The 20,212-nt window shown below is 49.7% G+C and overlaps 1 pseudogene; it reads left to right on the forward strand.

The window, feature by feature from the left end:
• Positions 1-1,042: 1,042 nt before the first annotated feature.
• LOC144164818 (uncharacterized) lies at positions 1,043-1,860 on the forward strand (annotated as a pseudogene).
• Positions 1,861-20,212: the final 18,352 nt, after the last annotated feature.

The raw sequence follows: 20,212 nt of genomic DNA on the forward strand, positions 1-20,212 counted from the left end.
CCGAGCCCGCTTCGCGATGCCCGAGCCCAACCCGGGCCCGTAACACCTAGCCCGAGCCCGGTCTGGGCCCGGGCATTCCTAAGTGAGCCTGGCCCGAGCCTGGCCCGGGCCCGCCATCTCAAGCCCAGGCCCGGCCCGGCCAGGTAATTTACTATAGGCGGGCCAGGTAACCCGGGCCCGCCTATAATCGACTTCGGGCGGCCCGGCCCGGCCCGCGGGCCTGGTCGGGCCCGGGCTTTCGGGCTGGCCCGGGCCCGTGCAGTGCTTTAAACTAACTCCTGCAACCGGTAGGAGTCAGGGCGCCACGCGGTAAGTTTCACGAACTCCCCTTCCTGTTACTATGTCTCCGAAGAAAGCAAAAGTTTGTGTGAATGGTGTAGATACTATTGCGTAAGTGGACACTGGAGCAACGGTTTCTGTGATGAATATTGACTTTAAAATCGCCTGGGGAGTAAAGTGATGCTCACATCTAAGCGCAATGTGAAGAATCTAACTCATGTGAAGCTTCGTTTCTAGGCCTGGAGTTATATCGCTGGCTAAGCTTCCAAATATATTACGTGCGAACAAAGTGAATGGGTGCTGTCGATGTGTATACCGCTGTTTTCGAACGCGCACGACGCCTTTCTCATGTCGCGCATTTTAATACCAAACGTCCTTGGCCATTGCCAAGGAGAAAAAACGGCGTCGACATCGCATACGATAAGTCCACACCATTAAACCCAGCCTGCTTCTTGTGGGTCACTTTGATGCGTACAGCCGCCAATATTGCCCAGGATAGCCGAGGTGCCTACCTAACCCACCGCCATTGTTCAGACCTACTCTCAGCTTTCAAAAACTTGCCCAGATAAGTTTCCACTATTGATCACGATTCCCACTTAATTCTCCAGGATGCACACCTGATTTCCCAGCAGAATGTATGCTGGCAGTTGCGATCGGGGTACATTCATGAGAACTTTTTGTCAGCAGAGATCTGTTTTATTTCCACAACCAGACATTCATCTTGGTGGTGGACTACCATTCCAAGTACCCTGAAGTCCTAACTATGAGAAGTAGGACTGCTCAGGCAGTCATCGGCGTCTTCAAAAGCGTCTTTGTCAGCCATGGGATTCCTCCAGAGGTCATATCAAACAACGGCCCACAGTTCTCTTCGCACGAGTTCGCAGCGTTTGCGGCATCGTACGGCTTTGACCACGTCACCTGCAGAGCCCGCACTATGCACGATCAAACCGAGAGGCGGATAAAATGGTCAGGACCATCAAGGAGTGGTTCCGCACGACAAGATATCCTTATCTGGCCTTGATCAGGTACCGGGACACGCCAGGAGTGGATGGCTTCAGCCCGACCTAACTCTTGTTGGGTCAAAAACTCCGAACCAAAGTTCGCAAACAGGACTCCCTGTTACGTCAATGCTGGCCATTGAGGAAAGACGCGAGGAGCAAATACGCAGCCTACAGACTGAAGCAGACCACTCACTTTAGCAGGCATTGCGAAGGTCGAGATCGGTCGCTTCGTGCACGCCTGTGTGCCTGGGTGCGACTACACCTGGTCAAGGCTACGGTGCTAAGCCCAGCACAACAACCAGGAAGCTATGTCGTCGAAACGTAGCAAGGTTGCGGCCTACAAAGCAACCGGGGTCACGTAGTGCCTTTTGCACCTTCTGCGCGAAGGATGGAACCACCGCCGTCTGAGTAGCAAGAGCCACAGAGAACAGTTCCACTTCCGGAACCTGGGCCTACTTCCACACTGCAACCGGCCAGTTCCCTCGGACTGCCCCTTGCAGGTGGTGACCCTAGTGATGGTGAGACACGAACACGTAAAGGCCGTCGTCTTGTGACTCCCCTGCCTGAACTTGTGATGTGAAGTGTCTGACGTCCTTCATCTTGCGTCGGGCCTAAAGGGGGGAGACGTAGAAATAGCCAGCCTCCAGCCCATTTGTTAGGCGGCCACTAGTGCGTGCCGCCACTTGTAATCTTGAATCTTTGTCTAAATTCTCCACCCAATAAAGGGTGGGGCTTCTTTTTCGCCTTTGAAAGCGGCCGTGCAGATCGTCTTTTTCTGCGGGCTCGGGCAGCTCGTGCTCCCAAATACTCCTGTGGCACCAGCCACGCAATAGAAATCAGCTGCCGTAACGTGCTTCCAGCACTACAGCATAGAAGCGTAAACGGTATTGCAGGTTTCGTTGAGACTACAAAGAATGCAGTTATTCCACCGGAGCCACCGTATTACATTGGTGTCAGCAGAAATGCAGGCCTGCCTATGGGAAATCGCCCCATGAAACTGAGACACTTGTCTACTCTTCTAACAAAACCACGCATAACGACATATATTCCTGTGCGCATCTAGTAGTCCCACCTATTGTAACGTACCGCTCTGACTTTTCTGGTGAGAAAAGCCAGCGTCAACTAAACACTTGCCAGAGTCAGCGCAGGCGCCGCGTTTAAATAATTTTACTGCAAATTTTTATATGGCGGACATCAAAGCGCCACTTTTTCAGTAGGAGTAAAAGTCCAGCACCAGGCTTGTTTAAAAAAAAGTATGTAAATTTTCCCAAGAGGTGAGTTTGGCGTCGAGATGGTCTGAAAATACGACGTGTTGGATGTGACCACCGCAGATTTTTCCTTAAGCGTCACTAAAGATGTTCTCTTCTATTCCCTGAATATGCCTGAGACGGAGAGACATGACAGTAAACTTGTCTAAGCTATCTAGTGCTGCTTAGGTAGTGTTGGAACGATCAACGTCTGGCAGAAGCACCTGCCGATCAAAAGAAATAACTTGGCGGCTTGAAGTGTCGAGGGCGTCATATGCCTTTGTAAGAGGGTAACTCTCCTTAATCACAATTTTGTTCGGTCTGTGGAAATGCAGAAGTAAGGAGATCAGTCTTTATTAGTGCAAGAACGAGTGGCCCTCATGGACTGTTTGAATACTCAATGACCCCTCATTGAAGTATGTCGTCGACGAAGGAAAATAACGCGACTTTCTCTGAGTAACGCCTCATTCGCCGTTGTAATGGACGATGATAACGGTAATATTGTGGTCTGTAACTGTGATGATGATGATGGTTTGTGTTTAATGGCGAAGGCCGACGAGGGCAAAGAGCGCCAGAGCAGTTATTTAATGAAAGAAGTGATTACCACAAAAGGTAGGTATAAAATGTGTAAAATGGACATACTAAGATCAATAAAGATAATGGTGATGGCTGGTGTATAGGGCCAGATTTGATTATGCATGATAGGAGATGAGGGTTAAAAACTTAACATCTGACAAGTACTTAAACACGCGTTTCACAGAAACCATGGCATCGTCACCCAGAAACAACGATGGGTGTAGGGGAATATGTTGTCTGTAGAGTTCTCTGAGGTGTTTGTGTCGTGTTGTGTCAAGTGCCTTGCATTGTATGAGTATGTGGACTACGGATAGGCCCTCCCCACACCTGCTACACAGGGGTCTTGGAGATCCCGTGAGCAGGTGGGAATGTGTTGCATGCGTGTGGCCTATCCGTAATCGAGCCAGGGTAACTTGGTTGTGTCTGTTGTGTGTGTGAGTGGTGTATCCTCCCAAGAGTGGCTTTATAATGTGTAGTTTGTTGTCAGTCTGTTGATTCCAGTCTACTTGCCAAGTTGTGCGAAAGTGTTGTCTGATGTGTGATTTGAGGTCGGTGTAGGGTATTGTTGTTATGTCAACTGTAGTTGTAAGGGCAGCAGCGGCCGCCATTCGGTCTGCGGTCTCATTACCTGGAATTCCAGAGTGCCCTGGCACCCAGCACACGGTCACCTCAAGGTTTAACGCATGCACAGACATAATAGTACTAATGAGAGCATTGACCACATGGTTTTTAGACTTCTGTGAGGATAATGTACGCACAACACTTAAAGAATCAGTATAAATTACAGATTTTGGAATTCGACTTAGAACAATATGTTTAACTACAAGAAGTATGTCATAGGCCTCTGCCGTAAAGATACTTGTATTTCTATTCATAGTTCTACAGGCATAAAAGGTACCACCACCATGCGCAGCACAGGAAACAGTTGTGGTAGTTTTTGAAGCATCTGTGTAAAATTCAGCACACTTGTATTTGTGCTGCAGGGACAAGAAATGTTGCACGATCGCGCTTCTAGGCACTCTGTTTTTCTCGACACTTGTAAAAGATACATCACATGATATCGGGCGAAGCTGCCACGGTACTAGAAGTTCATTAGCGGAGGTTTTGATGGTGTCTGAGAACATGACATCAAGTTGTGACGCTTCTTCTCTTACTCTGAAAGCGAAGGGAGCGGAGACTGATGGGCGATTAGTAAGAAGTTGAGATATGGATGTATCATAAAAAACGGACGTAAAAGGATGGTGAGGCATTGATGAGATTTTAAAAACATAAAGCAGGTCTGTGTAAGCTCGCTGACGTTCTAGGCTCCATTTGTTGCACTCTACATACAGACTTTCGAATGGACTAGTCCGAAAGGCACCACACAACAAGCGGAGCCCTAGATGAAGCACAGGGTCCAGCATTCTGAGGGATGCTTTAGTGGCTGACCCATAGACAGAGCTACCATAGTGCAATCGTGAACCTATCAAGCTGGTAAAAACACGTAAAAGAAGTTGTTTGTCAGCACCAAAAGAAATGTGCGACATAACCTTCAGGATATTCATTGTTTTTAAGCATTTATGTTTTAGTTGTTTTATGTGTGGGATAAACGTGAGCTTTTCGTCAAAGATTATACCTAAAAACTTGTGTTCCTTTTTGACAGGAATCGAGACACCATTGAGTTGAATGTCTGGATCCGGCCGGATTCCACGCCTCTTGGAAAACAAAACACAAGTGCACATCCCTGGATTAAATTTAAAACCGTTGCTATCTGCCCAACCAGCTAGCTTGTTAACACCAAGCTGGACTTGGCGCTCGCAGAGAGACAGGTTACAAGACTTAAAGGATAATTGTACGTCGTCTACATAAACGGAGCAGGAAATCGACGGTGGCAATGCCTTCCTGAGGGAATTCACTTTTACAATAAAAAGGGTGCAACTTAAAACTCCACCTTGTGGCACTCCATTTTCCTGCACATGCACCCTAGAGAGTGCAGTTCCAAGTCGCACGCGAAACGTCCTTTCGGACATGTAACTAGAAAGCGTGTTCATCATGTTACCCGTTATGCCAAAGGACTTCAGGTCGATGAGGATACCATACCTCCAACCAGTACCATACGCCTTTTCTAGATCAAAGAATACTGTCATACAGTACTGCTTATGGAGGAAAGCATCTTTTATATACGCCTCTAATGCAACGAGTTGATCGTTGGTAGATCGCCCCGCCCTGAAGCCTGCCTGGCAGCTCTCGAGAAGACCATTGTACTCAGTGCACGAGTCTCCTGTTTATCATCTTCTCAAAGAGCTTACACAGGCAGCTTGTCAGGGCAATGGGACGATAACTGCTAGGAGAGGAAGGGTCCTTCCCTTCCTTTAGGACAGCCACTACAATGGCCTCCCTCCAAGAGCGTGGAATGTGCCCCGAAAGCCATATTTTGTTGTACAGGTGTAGGAGTGTTTCTAGGGTGTCTGAGTGTAAAAATTATATCATTGTGTAAATAACCTTATCTGCACCTGGAGCTGAAGGTATACATGTGGTCAAAGCAGCCTTCAGCTCATAAATTCAAAAGGAAAATTGTAAGAAGTGTGCGACTTGTTGCTATCACGCAGTGAATTCATCTCCACATATGTTTTGTGTTTCATGAAAGTGTTTGTGTAGTGTGCTGAGCTGGACACGTGTTCGAAGTGTTGCGCAAGCGTGTTGGCCCGGTCTTCCAGTGTGTCCCCTGTTGTACTAACCAGGGGCAGGCTGTGTGTCTGTTGTCCTTTTAGTTTTCGTATTCGTGTCCAGACTTTGTGTGTGTCAGTGTATGAGTTGATGGATGTGAGGAAGGTGTGCCAACTCTCCCTTTTCGCCTCACGGCGCACTCACTTCCCAAAAGCCTTTGCCCGTTTAAAAGAAATGAGGTTATCTGACGTGGGGTACCGGCGGAGGACACCCCACGCCTTGTTCTGGGCCTCTCGCGCCCGCCTACAGTCCTCGTTCCACCAGGGCCTCCTTGGGTTGCGGGACGCACTGGAGGCCTAGGGCATGGACTTTTCGGCGGCGTCGAGTATGTGTGCCGTGACGCGTTGGGCTGCTTCCTCCACGTGTAGGTGTTTTATGGTTGCGTGGTGTAGTTTAGAGGTTTCTGTGAATGTACTCCAGTTTGCTTTTGATTCATTAAACCTATTATGGGAAGATGGACTGCATGGTCCTTTACCTATGTACGTTAGGGAAGTGGGGAAATGGTCACTACCATATGGGTCTGTGCCCACACCCCACTCAAGACATGGAAAGAGAACTGCGAAACCAATCGCCAAGTCAAGATGCGAGTATATATTGTGTCCTAAGTTATGGTATGTAGGCTGTTTTTTGTTGAAAAGGCATGCTCCGGAGGATGTAAGAAACTTCTCTATCAGGCGACCTCGGGCATTCGTTCTGGAGGAGCCCCAAAGAGAGTTGTGCGCATTAAGGTGGCCTGTTAGTATGTATCGTTCGGGCAGCTGGTCAACCAGTGCCTCGAAATCAGAGCTCAGAAGTGCAAAATCAGGAGTAATGTAAATGGAGCATACCGTTATCAACCTATTAAATATTATGGTATGGATTGCTACAGCCTCAAGGACAGTGTTCAGAGTGACAGTGTGGCAGGCTAAGGATTTCCGGGCGACTATTGCCACACCTCCTGAAGAGTGTGTGCAGGCAATTCTGTCCTTTCTGAATACCATGTACCTATTTAAGAAATTTGTTTGTTTAGAATTGAGGTGGGTTTCCTGGAGACACATGACACTTGGCTGACTGGCATGCAGAATCTCATACACATCGTCAAGATTTTTAGGGAGGCCTCTGCAGTTCCATTGGATGATGTTTTCTGTTCCCATTATTTAAATTTAAGAATACCTGGAGTGTGTGTGTCTGTTTGTTTATGTGTCGTCTTTCGGGGCTGTTATTCTAGGATTTTTAGGCTTTTCTGTCGGCTTGGACATCGGAGGCCGCTCCTTCCGCTGCGTTGCAGGCAGGAACGGCGCGACATCCATTTCCTCGTCGGATGCCAGAAGGGTGCCCGGCGGACCAGGCCCCCCGGACTTGGCCCCCTTTCGAGAGCCCTTTGTTTGAGCCGCCACCGCCGAGGGCGTCCGGGGCACCAGAGGTGGCACGGGCGGTGCGGTGGTGGTGGGAGCCGATGCAGGGCCCCCGGTGTCCATCCCCTCGGCACCCTCCAACGCACTGGAGGACGGGGAGGCAGGGGCGGGAGCGGCATCGGTCCAAACAGAGACCGTTGGCACCACAACCGCTGCTGCCTCAGCAACCGGCGTGGGGCCGGGTTGGGCTGCATGAGGCAACTCAGGGGGGGGGGGCGGAGGCGGGACCCAGTCCGACCCAGGCAGCACAGGACTGTTCGGCCTAAAACAGGCCGGTGTACGTTTGCCGGTGATTTTCTGTCCGGCCGTTTTCCGGCAGCCATGTCCGGCCCATGTCCAAATGTGGGCCTTTTGGCCGTATACCGCCGTACTCCCATGGCTGTCCAACGGCCAGTGTCCGTCGGCCAGTCGACCGGCTTACGGTCATACGGCCAGATTCCAGCCCTAGGGCTCCGGCCATTCCAAAGCCACCCGTGTACGGCCGAAGTACGGCCGCCGGAGGACAGCCGAGATGCAGTCGTCGGACTCCAGCCGTACTAAAGCTACCTGAAATACGGCCGTGCTATAGCACGGCCGTATTTCCGGTAGCTTTAGCCGTATAGCAATGCCGTATACGGGCATTGGAGTTCAACCACAGTACGTTAACTGTACTGAGGCCGGTCAATGCATGTCGCGCAAGCAGATGACTCATTCGCGCAGTGCAGAAGAAGCTCAAACCCAGCATTTTGGGTGCAATGCAGCCACATCAAAGTGAGCTCGCGCGCAACCACCAGCCGTCAAGCTTTCAGCGCAGCCTTGCTTAATTACCAGCCTCAGTTGACAGCAAAGTTCATTTATTAAACAGTGCTCACAAATTGTCGTTCCTTTAATTGCTGTGCCTATTTTATTGCCGAACACAGAAAATATTCAGTTCTTTGTAGAGCTTGAATAGATGTATTGTCCAGGTCCTGATGTCCTCTCTGGGGCGGCTCACCTGTGAAACGGGGAAAGAGGAGGGGGGGGGGATGGCGGAGGGCGCATACTTTAGTGGGTTGAATTTCAGAGAGATAAATTGCGCCGCTTTTAGCCAATTTCTTTTAGGGCAATATTGCACAACACTTTCATGCTATGACTACAATAACTATTTTTATAACAGTTACTTGACCAATTTTGATGTATATAAAACCGACGTGAATGCCCTTACAAAGCGTTTTGGTTCTCAACAGAACACTCAGGAGCATTTAGTATAACTCCTTCACAAAAAAGTATGTCCAGTTTTTGCCCATTTTTCTTGCAAAGACATTTTCTACTCGATCAACTTTTCTGATGATCTTGCGCAGGGCTGATCCTAAGAAGGAGCGAACAGGTACTTTCATCTTCAATCTATTTTAATGTTGTTTTCATGAGTACACACCACTTAATAGTCCAAAAGAACTCTAGACGCAAAAATTCTAGACGCATTGCGAATGACGCCCTGCTTCAGGTGGCTGCAGTTGTATCCCTCTGTGTTCACGCAAGGAAAGGCGTAAAATTAGTTACATAATTTGTTTCAAACCAATAACATAGCAATGGTAGCATGCATACAGGAAACCTTGCATACTGCAACGAATAGGGTACTAAATATTTTATTGGTCAAGGTTGAATGCGTAGGGTTCTCAACCCGTCGGAGGCAAACTTGCGCCTCTGGAAGTTTATGTATTTATTTATTTATTTATTTATTTATTTATTTATTTATTTATTTATTTATTATTTATTTATTTATTTGATGCCTGCTTGCCTTTGCATCCATTACAGAAGGGAGATAACACTAAGCATTAAATATGAGACAAAATAACAAAATAATTCTACAAAGCCCGCTGAAAATCGTCAATATAAACAGTTAATACAATCCTACGTGGAAGATAATTACACTGCAGTATTGATGTAAAATAAAATGAATCGCGCAAGGCGTCACCTTAAAAGGAAAGTTAATAATTTGCTTTAAGCTAGCGGTCCCACTTTGCGATATGTAGAATGGCGCTTGGACATACTTCTCCCCTTCTACTTTAGTTTTCGAATGATAGATATTACGAAAAAAGTTCAACCTGTGGTTTCGTCTGTGATCTTTCACGCCCTGCCATTTCAGTTTACTTTTACTTTCTCTTATGCTAAGTTGAGCGTGCCAATTACCTAATACGAATCGCACTGACATATTCTGTATGTTTTCGAGCGTATCAACCAGCTCTTTGGTGTAGGGATCCACGAAAACACATGCGTACTCCAAGATTGAGCGCACATGAGTGAAATACGGTTGTTCTTTTCAGTTAGATGGAGGTTCACTGAAATTTCGTCTCAGAAAGTCAAAACATATGCAGACGTACCTTTTATGGTGTGAACCTGCCTATTTAACCTCTAACCACTCCCTAAATAAACTCCTAGGTATTTATATTCCTCGGCCGTTGTCACAGCAGCATAATTTACGGTATACGTATTCAATTGGAATGAAGGTTTTCTTGTAAAGGTACCGTTAACACACTGTTTAACATCCAAAAACTTTTCTGAATCAGCACACCAGGATGTTATTAAGTTCGAATAAAGCTGCAGGTATACGGAATCATGTTCATTCGCTATAGTCCGGTAAACTACTCAGTAGTTTTGAACAAAGCTATAGGCCAATAGTAATAACAATGCAAAAACCGATTCGTTCAGTTCATAGGATGAAATGTACTACGCAGAAGGCGATATGGAACACCATCATATGCTTTTTTGCAGTACAAGAATATACAGTCAACCAGTTTAAGCTTATCTACGCAAGAGCCAAATCGTGCGTGAACTCAACAATCTGCGTTGAGCAAGAAATTCCTGACAAAATCCGTGTTTGCTAGGATGCTGGGGATTATGTTTAACCAAATGAGTCATATCCCAAGAGTAGCTAAGCTCACCTTCAAATATCGGAACTAAATTAACAGCTAGCCTTCGTCAGTAAAAAGGCTTTGTTGTTATTGCAAACTTAAAATAATTTTTTTTTCTAAATAGCAAGCCGTAAAATCTCATGAAGAAACATAGTGCAGGGCATGAAGTTGATCCTACCAATGCACGAGCGAGTCTCTTCTACGTTTATCACCAACAACATAGTGCAACATTGCTTGTCAGAGTTTAATTCTAAGCAGAATAACTTGCGCTTTTGCTCGCACTTGCCTTTCTTTGGTGGGGAGTCCTTGACATGGTGGCGGTTTAGCTCCTGCGTGGTGGCCGCTTGCTCGACGCCCTTGAAGGCCAGTTATTTTGGTGAACCATCTCCATCTCGGATCGGAGATCTTTGCCGGGTCGATGTCTCCAATGCTCTCCATTTCTTGAGGGGGCGAATAGCCTCGAGCTGATGCGTCGACGAAGCCGGCGGCAGAGGCGTGGTAGCGGCGATGAGTGGCGAGGCTTAGCTCACCCGTCGGTGTGGCACAGTCTTCTTGTGGCAATAAATGACAATTCGATGGTCTAAAAGGTTCCCTGCTAATGTCCAGTGAGTCCTTGCACCTTACCCGTTCACCGAGAACACTCATTACTGTTTGACAAACGATGTTCGTTCATTTAAAACGTAGAAACACGGAGCGGATGAAAAACGCGTCCCCGTCGTTCGGCTCCCTAACGGCTTTTTCTCCCCCCAGAAAAAAACCGGTCGGTTTCCTTCCAAACACGTCTGCGCATGAATTCTCGGCGCCCAGGCGCGTGCCGTTGTTCGGCTGTATGCCGTTTGCCGAAAAAATGACGTATAACCAGATACCTTACGTAGGCCGGTCTCCTCTTGAACACGGGTTGCCAAATATTCTGTGGCCATTCGCTTGCCGTAATTCGGCCGAGGACAGCTAACCGAATGAAAAACGTATATTCTGGGGCCGTACGTCGGCCGGTATCCTTCATAACACTGGTTGCCCGAAGAAAACGAATTCTCTACCGCCGGACGTGCGGTTTACCCTTGAAACAACGAAAGCACGGCAGCCGCGCTCCGGCCGGTCTCCTTTCGAACACCAACTGCCGCAAGAATACGCATATTCTGTGGCCGGTCGCTTGCCGTGCTTCGGCCGATTACCGCTTCCCGAAGAAAAAACGGATGCCCTAAGGCCCTACTTCGGCCGTTCTCTTTCTCAACATCGGCAGTCGTAAGAGAACTGAATATCTGGCAGCCGGTTAGCTGCCGTTGTGCGTCCGGACCCGGGCGGACGGAAAAATGCCGAAGCGCTGGTTGCCGAATGTTGGCCGTTCAACGCATGATCAGTGGCTGCCAGAACCTGGATGCTGGCCGGACATGCAAGAAAGCGGCCATAGACGGGCCGGTCTTGGGGCACACTTTCTGTGCCGCCTGGGGACTGGCGGTACTGGGTCCCAGCCGAAACCAGACGCCACTCCGCCCCCCGACGAGCTGCGTCGGCGTACCTTCCCAGGGGGAAAGAGGCGGACCTCTTTCGCGCCTCTGCGAAGGTGATGTTCTCAGTGATCTTGATGTTGATGATCTTTTTCTCTGTTTGAAATTTTTCACATTTGCGGGAGTACGCTGCATGCGGCCCCCCACAGTTCACACAAGTGAGGGTGTCGGATGGGCAGTTTTCGCTGGGGTGATCGTATGCCACGCATTTTGCACAGGTCGTTCGGCCACAGCAAGAGTTTGTACTGTTCCCGAATCGCTGGCACTTGAAGCAGCGGAGCGGGTTCAGAATGTAAGGACGAATGGAGCATCGAATGAAGCCTGCATTTATATATTGTGGAAGTGCCGAGCGGTAAAAGGTCAGGATAATGTGTTTGGTGAGGATTATCTTGCCGTCCCTGCGCATCGTGATGCGTCGCACAGCTGTGACGTCCTCATCCTTTAAACCTTCGAGAAGGTCGACATCTGTTTCCGTCAGGAGGTCTGTCTCAAAAATCACACCCTGGGAGCTGTTTAGGCTCCTGTGGGGCGTGACCCTGATGTCCAGATCATGGATACGGGTTTGTGCAAGAAGAGTGCGGGCTTGTTGTTCGGAATTGAGCTCTATAAAGATTTCTCCGGTCCTGAGCTTTTTAGCCTGATATTTGCCACCTAAGGTGCTGTACAGAAATTTAGAAATCAAGAATACGGACATGGAAGCGACAGGTCTTACTGAAAGAAAGAAAGAAAGAAGTTGTGGTTTTTTGGCACAGCAACCTCTCGGTTATAATGCGCCAGACGCAGGGTAGAATAGTTATGCAACGGTTAAACGATGTTATTCAAGGTGTTGTAAAGATTAAAAACATTTTAAAAGGACTCAAAGATGCACATAGCTAAAACCGGTGTAGAAGGCCGGTGTCCTCAAAAAATTTGAAAACGTTACTAAAATCCACCAACGGTTCATCACTAAGTAAAAGCGCAGGGTGTAAAGGGATGCAAAAGGTGCATAATGCTTTGAAATGTCTAATGCGTGCTGCTTCAAGGTGTGGGCAGCTTATTAAAACATGGAGTACAGTAAGAGGATCTCCAGAGTGGTCACACACGGGTTTCTGTTCTTTCTGGATCAGGAAGCCGTGTGTGAGCACAGTGTGACCTATTCGCAGTCGGCATAAAATAACCTCATAAAAACGATTTCTGTGTCTGCAACTTTTCCATTCAGATAGGTATGGTTTCACTAGGTGTAACTTATTTTCAGTCTGTCTGTCCCATTCAGTTTGCCAGTACATTGTAATGGACTTTCGTATGGTGTTCCGAAGGTCCTGGTAAGGAACCTTGGACTTCGTTATTGCACAATGCTTAGTATCGTATGCTGCTCTATCGACAGTTTCATTTTCTGGAATGCCAATGTGGCTTGGTATCCAACAAAAGGCGACACTAACCCCTGCCGATGTAAGGCGGCACAGTCGATTTTTTAGCATACCTACAGCCGCATTTTTTGAAGGGACAAGGGAGGTCAAAGCACGTATGGCGCTTAGGGAATCTGTAAAAATCGCCACTTTTTGTAGTCCATTTGCTATTACGTCTTCAATAGCTGAGGTTATACCAAAAACCTCTGCAGTGAAGACACTGCCCTCATCAGCTATCCTCTAAGCTACAGTAACTGCCGACGAGTTTACAAAAGCATAACTGTCAGCTGACTCAATCACAAGAAAACGAGCATAGTTATTCACGGTTGTTGACAAGACATTTGTTGAAAGAGGTGGGAACGAAACTTCGGTGCGGCCCCTTTATCACGTTTGGGGGGGGGGGGGTTGGAAAATGCCATATGATACATTGGAAAACAGGGAGACGGGGGTACTTTCTCCTTTGACCTTACCCTGGTAGTCAAAGAGGTCCCGGAGCTCCCTGCCTGGTAGACAGGCAGGGAGCCCATCGGCCGGAGCTTGACCAAGGCTCCGACAGCCACCGTTCGTGGTTTCTAACCCTCCACCTATAAACACATCGCCACGGTTGGACCCCGCTTATGTTTGGGGGCTCGGGGTCCGCGGTATCGCCAGTACCGTCACCAAGATTGCTCAAGGTGCTCCGTGCGGGATGGTCTGTAACTGTGAATGAGTGCCGAACGAGTATCGGAACTTATCGGAACTGAAGCTTTCAGTAGTGAGAGAAGTCCGTTTAGATAAAATTGACTGAAGCTGTCGCTCCTGAGAGAAAGAAAATGGGAGAATATGGTGTCAGATTGAAAGAGCCGATAGCTCTTACAGCAGCGTCAAATGGATGGCTTCGATTGTCGTTAAGAAGACACAAATTTTCTCAATTCTTCACTGACACTCGCAACGAAACTGTGTAGCCGAACAGAAAGAGAGGTTGCAAATGACGGTAAAGAAATGCTGGCTTTAAACACCTGTGAGGTCAAAAATAGTCATTTTCGCAAAGAACAAACTGGAAGGTCGACGCCGTCACCTTGGCGGCGAAAGTCAAACCACAGAAATCGAGTGTATGGACAGGAGAGAATGAGAAAACGTCGGTGGTTTGGCAAAAAAACCTAGTGAGCAACAGACAGCTTCTCAGAAGTAGCATCTCGCGGAATGGCCACGTGGTGGTTCGACCGAAAATATTAATTACATAATAACTCTCACGAGCACAATGTAAGCAAGAATAATTGTTCCTGTAGCGGATATGCTGAGTGGTGTCTGCAGGAGTGCGCACAGCAAGAAGCGTGGATATAGCGAGCTGAATGCAGACCACAGTGTAAGAAGGTTTACGTGTTTACCGCTGCGGCGCGAGGGCACTGCGATTGAAGGGAGACTATCGCTTGCGGTCTAGCGGATGCAGCTGCGGTGGATGGGTGGCGTAGTGGAGTTTCCGTGTAGGTCAAGGTCTGTTTCGGTGCTTTCTGCTGCCAGAGGTATTCACGGGTAGTAGACTTTATGTTTCGGCTTCCACCTTGTGTTCGCCACCGATCACTGCAACACTAGCCGCAATAATTGTTGTGGAACTGAAGCGGTGGAGCCAGCCGACGCAGTGCACGGATGTCTCGGCCCATGTGCTTAACTTTAGGCTTAGCGTCGCGGCAGCTATTTCTTTACCGCTATCTTGACATTTGCAAATGACAGTCCCTAACACAACGTTTGACCGCACTATTACCCCCTTTCTCGTATGTGGAACTTTCCATCCGTGATTATTGCCGTTTAAGTGAACGATAATCAAGATACCAGCCCTGGTCTCGGCCGATTCTCGCGCGCTGGTGCGGCCGCCCTTCTGCCACTGGCCACAGCACGCATGAATGGGCCCGCGATGCCGAGACCGACCACCGCGGCCGGGTGCTGTAAACCGCGGCAGATATATGAGAATCGCTTTGAAAACGACAGCTGATGACACTACCTAGCACATTTTTCACCACACTAAGATCCACTTTAGAACGCCCGTATTAAGCAAAGTGTCACGTGCTGCAAGCGAACAATGCAGCAAGGCAGGAACAGTAATCCTACAAGTGACGTCAAAACGATCAGATCGTCGGCCTATGCACTGGTGGACCTCGCGGCCTATTTGCTGTTTTAAAAATGGAGACCGTATCACCTGTGTTATTTCTGTGGTGCATGCGAGATGCCGGCGGTTGTATCGCGCGGTAGGGTACGCGGCTTTGTGGGCGGTAGGGTACGCTGCTGGCCGGGTGGAAGCACATTTTTGTTGGTCATACACCTCAACTCATCAGAATACCCTGCCTCATTGATGGTGTCCTGTGGGCCATCACTTATTGCTCAAGTTGTGACGCTGGTATGCTCATCGAACAGAGGTGTTCACTGGCCAGACGTGATTAAAACCATTATCAACTTGAACCTAAGCCAATGGAATGAATATGTTCTTCTTGATAGCACTGTGGCCTTCGGCTTCGAGTAGGACGTGAAGGTGACTTTCCTCCCGGTGCGGAGTGGTGACGCGCACGAACACTGTATTGAGTTTACCAACCTTTGGGTACGAGCGAATTGGTAATCCATTATAACTTTGTTGAGCACAGCAAAGGGAACACAGGACAAGGGAGACAATGACGTAGCGCTCGTCCTTGTCTTCCTGGTCCTGTGTTATCTTTGCTGCGCTCAACAAAGTTATGACCCTGTATTGAGGGCTGGCACCAGCACGTCTTTCGTGACAGCAAATACTCCGCTCCCGCTTTGATGGTTGACATCTTCCACAAACGTAGGTGAATACCCAACATGGAAGAAAATTTCACCCACTCCACAGTCTACTGTAGTTCCGTATGCATGCAAGAAATGAGTACCGAGAATGACGTCGTGTGTTTTGTGCGTTATTAAAATAAACGCTGTCCTAAAGTCTTTCCCACCAAGATAACCGTCGCTGAACAACTTCCTACAGGCCGCAGTGACTCCCCCTCCGAAACACCACTCTGTGTTCGCACAGGCGTGCATAGTGCAAACTCGTCTAATATATCAACTACAACTCTGCATATATTTAAAAACTGCCACACTCCGAAGCCAGCATCAGAACAACCACCGGCATTCCTACCCGTCGTCGCGTCCAGCCCCCGTCACGCCGCGAAATAGCTGATGGCCCACGTGCTGTTTGCTTAAAAACAGGCTCTCAACTTCTGCTGGATGTACGTGGCACCTGACCTCACCATTCACCCAGCTAAGGCGTCCAATAAAATGCTAGTGTACTGGAGATAGTTGTCCCCGACACGACGACATACCTTGCGCTTAGTGTGTGCCAATCTCCACTGTACAACCGACGGGGTATGTGGCGGAGGAAGGACTGCTATGTGCCGCATGATGATGGCAGGCGCAAGGCGCTGGGCGAGAGAAGAAGAGGAACGGTCAGCATCGCGAGTGGCTCGCTCTGAGAGAACGCACCGAGACATCGGTCTGCGCTGCCTTGCCCGTCCCTGGTCTCTGCCTCTTTCCAAGCGTCTTGCTGGTCCCCAGCTATAATCCCCCTTATAGTGTGGTGGAGGTGCAGTCCCCCTACGCCATTCAAGCCTGGAACTACGGAGCAAGCGCATAATACAACCACTATCCCAAGACATCGGCCACGACATAGCGCCTCCGCAACATGAGTCCATCATGTCCTCCGGATCCCTTCCGCACCGCGACCCTGTCAAGTTCTCCGGCACCGACGACCGCGACGCAGAAGACTGGCTCTCGTACTTCGAAAGAGTGAGTGCCCACAACCGCTGGGATGACCCGATGAAGCGTGCTAACGTCGGCTTTAGCCTTACTCAAATAGCCGAGCGGTGGTTTCTAAACAACGATGCCGACATGACAACTTGGTCTGCCTTCAAAACGAGGTTCTTGGAAGTGTTCGGTCACCCCGCGGTCCGCAAGCTTAAGGCTGAACAGAGCTTACGTGGGCGCACACAGCTTGCCGACGAAACGTACACGAGCTACATTAAGGACGTTATCGACCTCTGTAGGCGTGTAAATCCTGCTATGCCCGAGTCCGAGAAGATCAAGCACGTCTTAAAAGGCATAGAGGACGGCGCGTTCCAGATGTTGCTTAGCAAGGACCCACAGTCGGTTGGAGACGTCATGAAATGGTGTCTTAGCTACGACGAGCTCAGGAAGCAGCGCATTTCCACCCGCCAGTGCTCCCCGAATGACGAACCGCATCGGGCCTCACTTTCAGCGCTTGCAATATCATCGGATCTTGCACCGCTTCTTCCTCACATTGAACAATTTGTGCGCGAGGAGGTTGCGCGTCAACTCAACCTTCAGCCGTTGTCATCCACGCCTTCATGCCCGTTGCCTACGTCAGTGCGCCCCGTAATTCACGACCGAGTCGCCGAGGCGCTGCCGTCAGACCGCCAGCCTACGTCCTCGACTGCGCACCTAATCCCGCCTGTTACTGCCCACCTCGACTCGTCCATGGCCGCGTCCCCAGCCGTACCCGTGGCCGCGCCTTTCTTTTCACCGATGGCAGCACCGATTCCTTACGCTGTGGCTGCGCCCTTCGCCTCACCCGTGGCAGGGCCTTACACTTATTCTGCGGTGTGTACCCAACCACCGCCAGCCACATTTCAGCCGTTCCAGTACACCACGAGCCAGCGGGTTCTCCCATATCCTCGAGCGGCAGCTCAGGGCCCCAACCCGTGGCGCACGTCCGATAATAGGCCCATTTGTTTTGCGTGTAACGTTCCCGGACATGTCGCACGTTTCTGCCGGCGCCGACCTCCTCCTACGAGTGACGTTCTTCGGGTGTCCGCATTTGCGCCTCACTTGCTCTCCGCTTCCGTTCCTTCCGGATCAACGCCAAACTCATATACCCCAGATGGCTTCCCCTTTTCTGGACGCCGTTCCTCTTCACCACGCCACCGTTCTATTTCTCCGATGCGCCCCCGTGGCAACCCTGCAGCCGAGGGAAACTAGCAGCCGCAGTTCCCGAGGCATGAGCTGTGCAACCGTCCAACGTTCTAAGTCCTCATATTTCGCCTTAAAATGTGATTGATGTGATTGTGAATGGTACCCCTGCACTCGCGCTTATTGACACTGGAGCCGCCGTATCTGTGATTCGAGAGACGTTTTGCCGCAAAATTCGTAAAGTGATGACGCCGCTTTCGGGATTTACTCTTCGCACTGCCAACGCACAGTCCATTCAACCGCTAGCCATGCGCACCGCTCGCATTACCATTCAAGCCATCCCTCACATAGTTGAACTGGTCGTCCTTCCTGCATGTTCTCACGACGTTATCCTCGGGTGGGATTTTTGGTCACATAACCACGCTATCATCGATTGCTTCCGCGCAGAAGTTGAACTGTTTTCACCGAGTACCAGTACCGCGGAGATTAGCAGCGTGAAATTGGTTGCTGCTGAAGATGCCGCCATTCCCCCATTCTCTTCTGTCATTGTACCTGTGCTGTCACCCGTGGCCCCAGACGCCACCGTTGTCTTCACGCCCTCCCGTCTATTTTGGTCGCGCACCAATCTTCTCCTGCCGTTCGCTGTCCTGGAAATGAGATGTGGTTCGAGCATGATGTCGATTAATAACCCGTCCCCTTGCCCGTCCCGAGTGCTTCGTGGCGAATGTCTTGGATGCGTCGAAGTTGTTCCGCCACATCTTGTCGTCTACATCCCGAACGAGTCCGCTCCGGCCCATCTCGACGCCATGAGCCCCGACGTCCCTTTTAATCTGGCAGCTTTTCTGCCCTCCATCGACGCCGACCTCACCCAGGAGCAAAAAGACCAGCTCCTGGCTCTTATACAACGATTCCGTACATCATTCGACTCCCAGCAAACATCCCTGGGGCGCACGTCAACTGTCTGTCATCCCATTGACACTGCCAACCATGTACCACTGCGCCAGCGACCGTACCGTGTATCACCCAAGGAACTCCGCGTTATCGAGGAGCATATAGCCGATATGCTACACCGGGACGTTATTCGCCCCTCCACGAGTCCCTGGGCCTCTCCAGTCGTGCTAGTCACCAAGAAGGATGGGTCTATTAGGTTTTGCGTCGACCATCGCCGCCTAAATAAGATTACACGAAAGGACGTCTATCCACTACCTCGAATAGATGACGCTCTAGACTGCTTGCAAGGTGCCGAGTTCTTTTCTTGATTAGATTTGCGCTCGGGTTACTGGCAAGTACCTATGGCTGAGGCTGACAGACAGAAAACGGCGTTTGTGACACCGGATGGGCTCTATGAATTCAACGTCATGCCCTTTGGTCTGGTAATGCGCCAGCGACATTCGAGCGAATGATGGACAATGTTCTGCGTGGGCTGAAGTGGCGTACCTGTTTATGCTATTTGGACGACATTGTCGTATTTTCACCGGACTTTACGACCCATCTCCAGAGGCTTGACCAAGTCCTTATGTGCCTTACTTCGGCTGGCCTACAAATGAACCTCAACAAATGCCTTTTTGCTGCCCGCAGACTTACTATATTAGGTCATGTGGTATCTAAAGACGGCATCCTACCAGACCCAGCCAAGGTGCCTGCTGTCCGCGAGTTCCCTAAACCAAGCACAATGAAGGAGCTTCGAAGCTTTATTGGGCTTTGCTCCTACTTTCGGCGGTTTGTCCGGAACTTCGCGTCTATCATCGCACCGTTGACGCAGCTGATCGGTGACGCCAAAGAAGTTTTAAACTGGTCAACGGCTTCCGAGAGAGCGTTCGAGACCTTACGAAGGCTTCTGACGTCGCCGCCGATATTGCGCCATTTTGATCCTACCGCGCCCACTGAACTTGACACGGACGCCAGTGGTACCGGTCTCGGCGCTGTCCTGGCTCAACGCAAGGTGGTTTTGACGAGTGTGTCGTGGCGTACGCAAGTTGCGCTCTGACAAAAGCGGAGTACAACTACTCCGTCACAGAAAAAGAGTGCCTTGCAATCGTTTGGGCGATTGGTAAATTCGGACCCTACCTCTATGGCCGCCCATTCGAAGTAGTCACGGACAACCATGCTTTATGCTGGTTGCATCATTGAAGGACCCTTCCGGACGTCTAGCCCGCTGGTCCCTTCGGCTCCAGGAGTACGAAGTTCGTGTTGTTTACCGCTCAGGAAGAAGACACACCGATGCAGACGCCCATTCTCGTTCGCCATTACCACCGGAAGCCACGACGTCAGCGCTGGTGTCGAATAGCGACGTGTCGTCGCTACAAATTGACGACATGGCTACCGAGCAGCGCAAGAACCCTTG

The sequence above is a fragment of the Haemaphysalis longicornis genome, unplaced genomic scaffold (genome assembly GCF_048455015.1).
Source record: "Haemaphysalis longicornis isolate Haplotype H1 unplaced genomic scaffold, Haemaphysalis longicornis Haplotype H1 scaffold_14, whole genome shotgun sequence".
NCBI classification, from domain to species: domain Eukaryota; kingdom Metazoa; phylum Arthropoda; class Arachnida; order Ixodida; family Ixodidae; genus Haemaphysalis; species Haemaphysalis longicornis.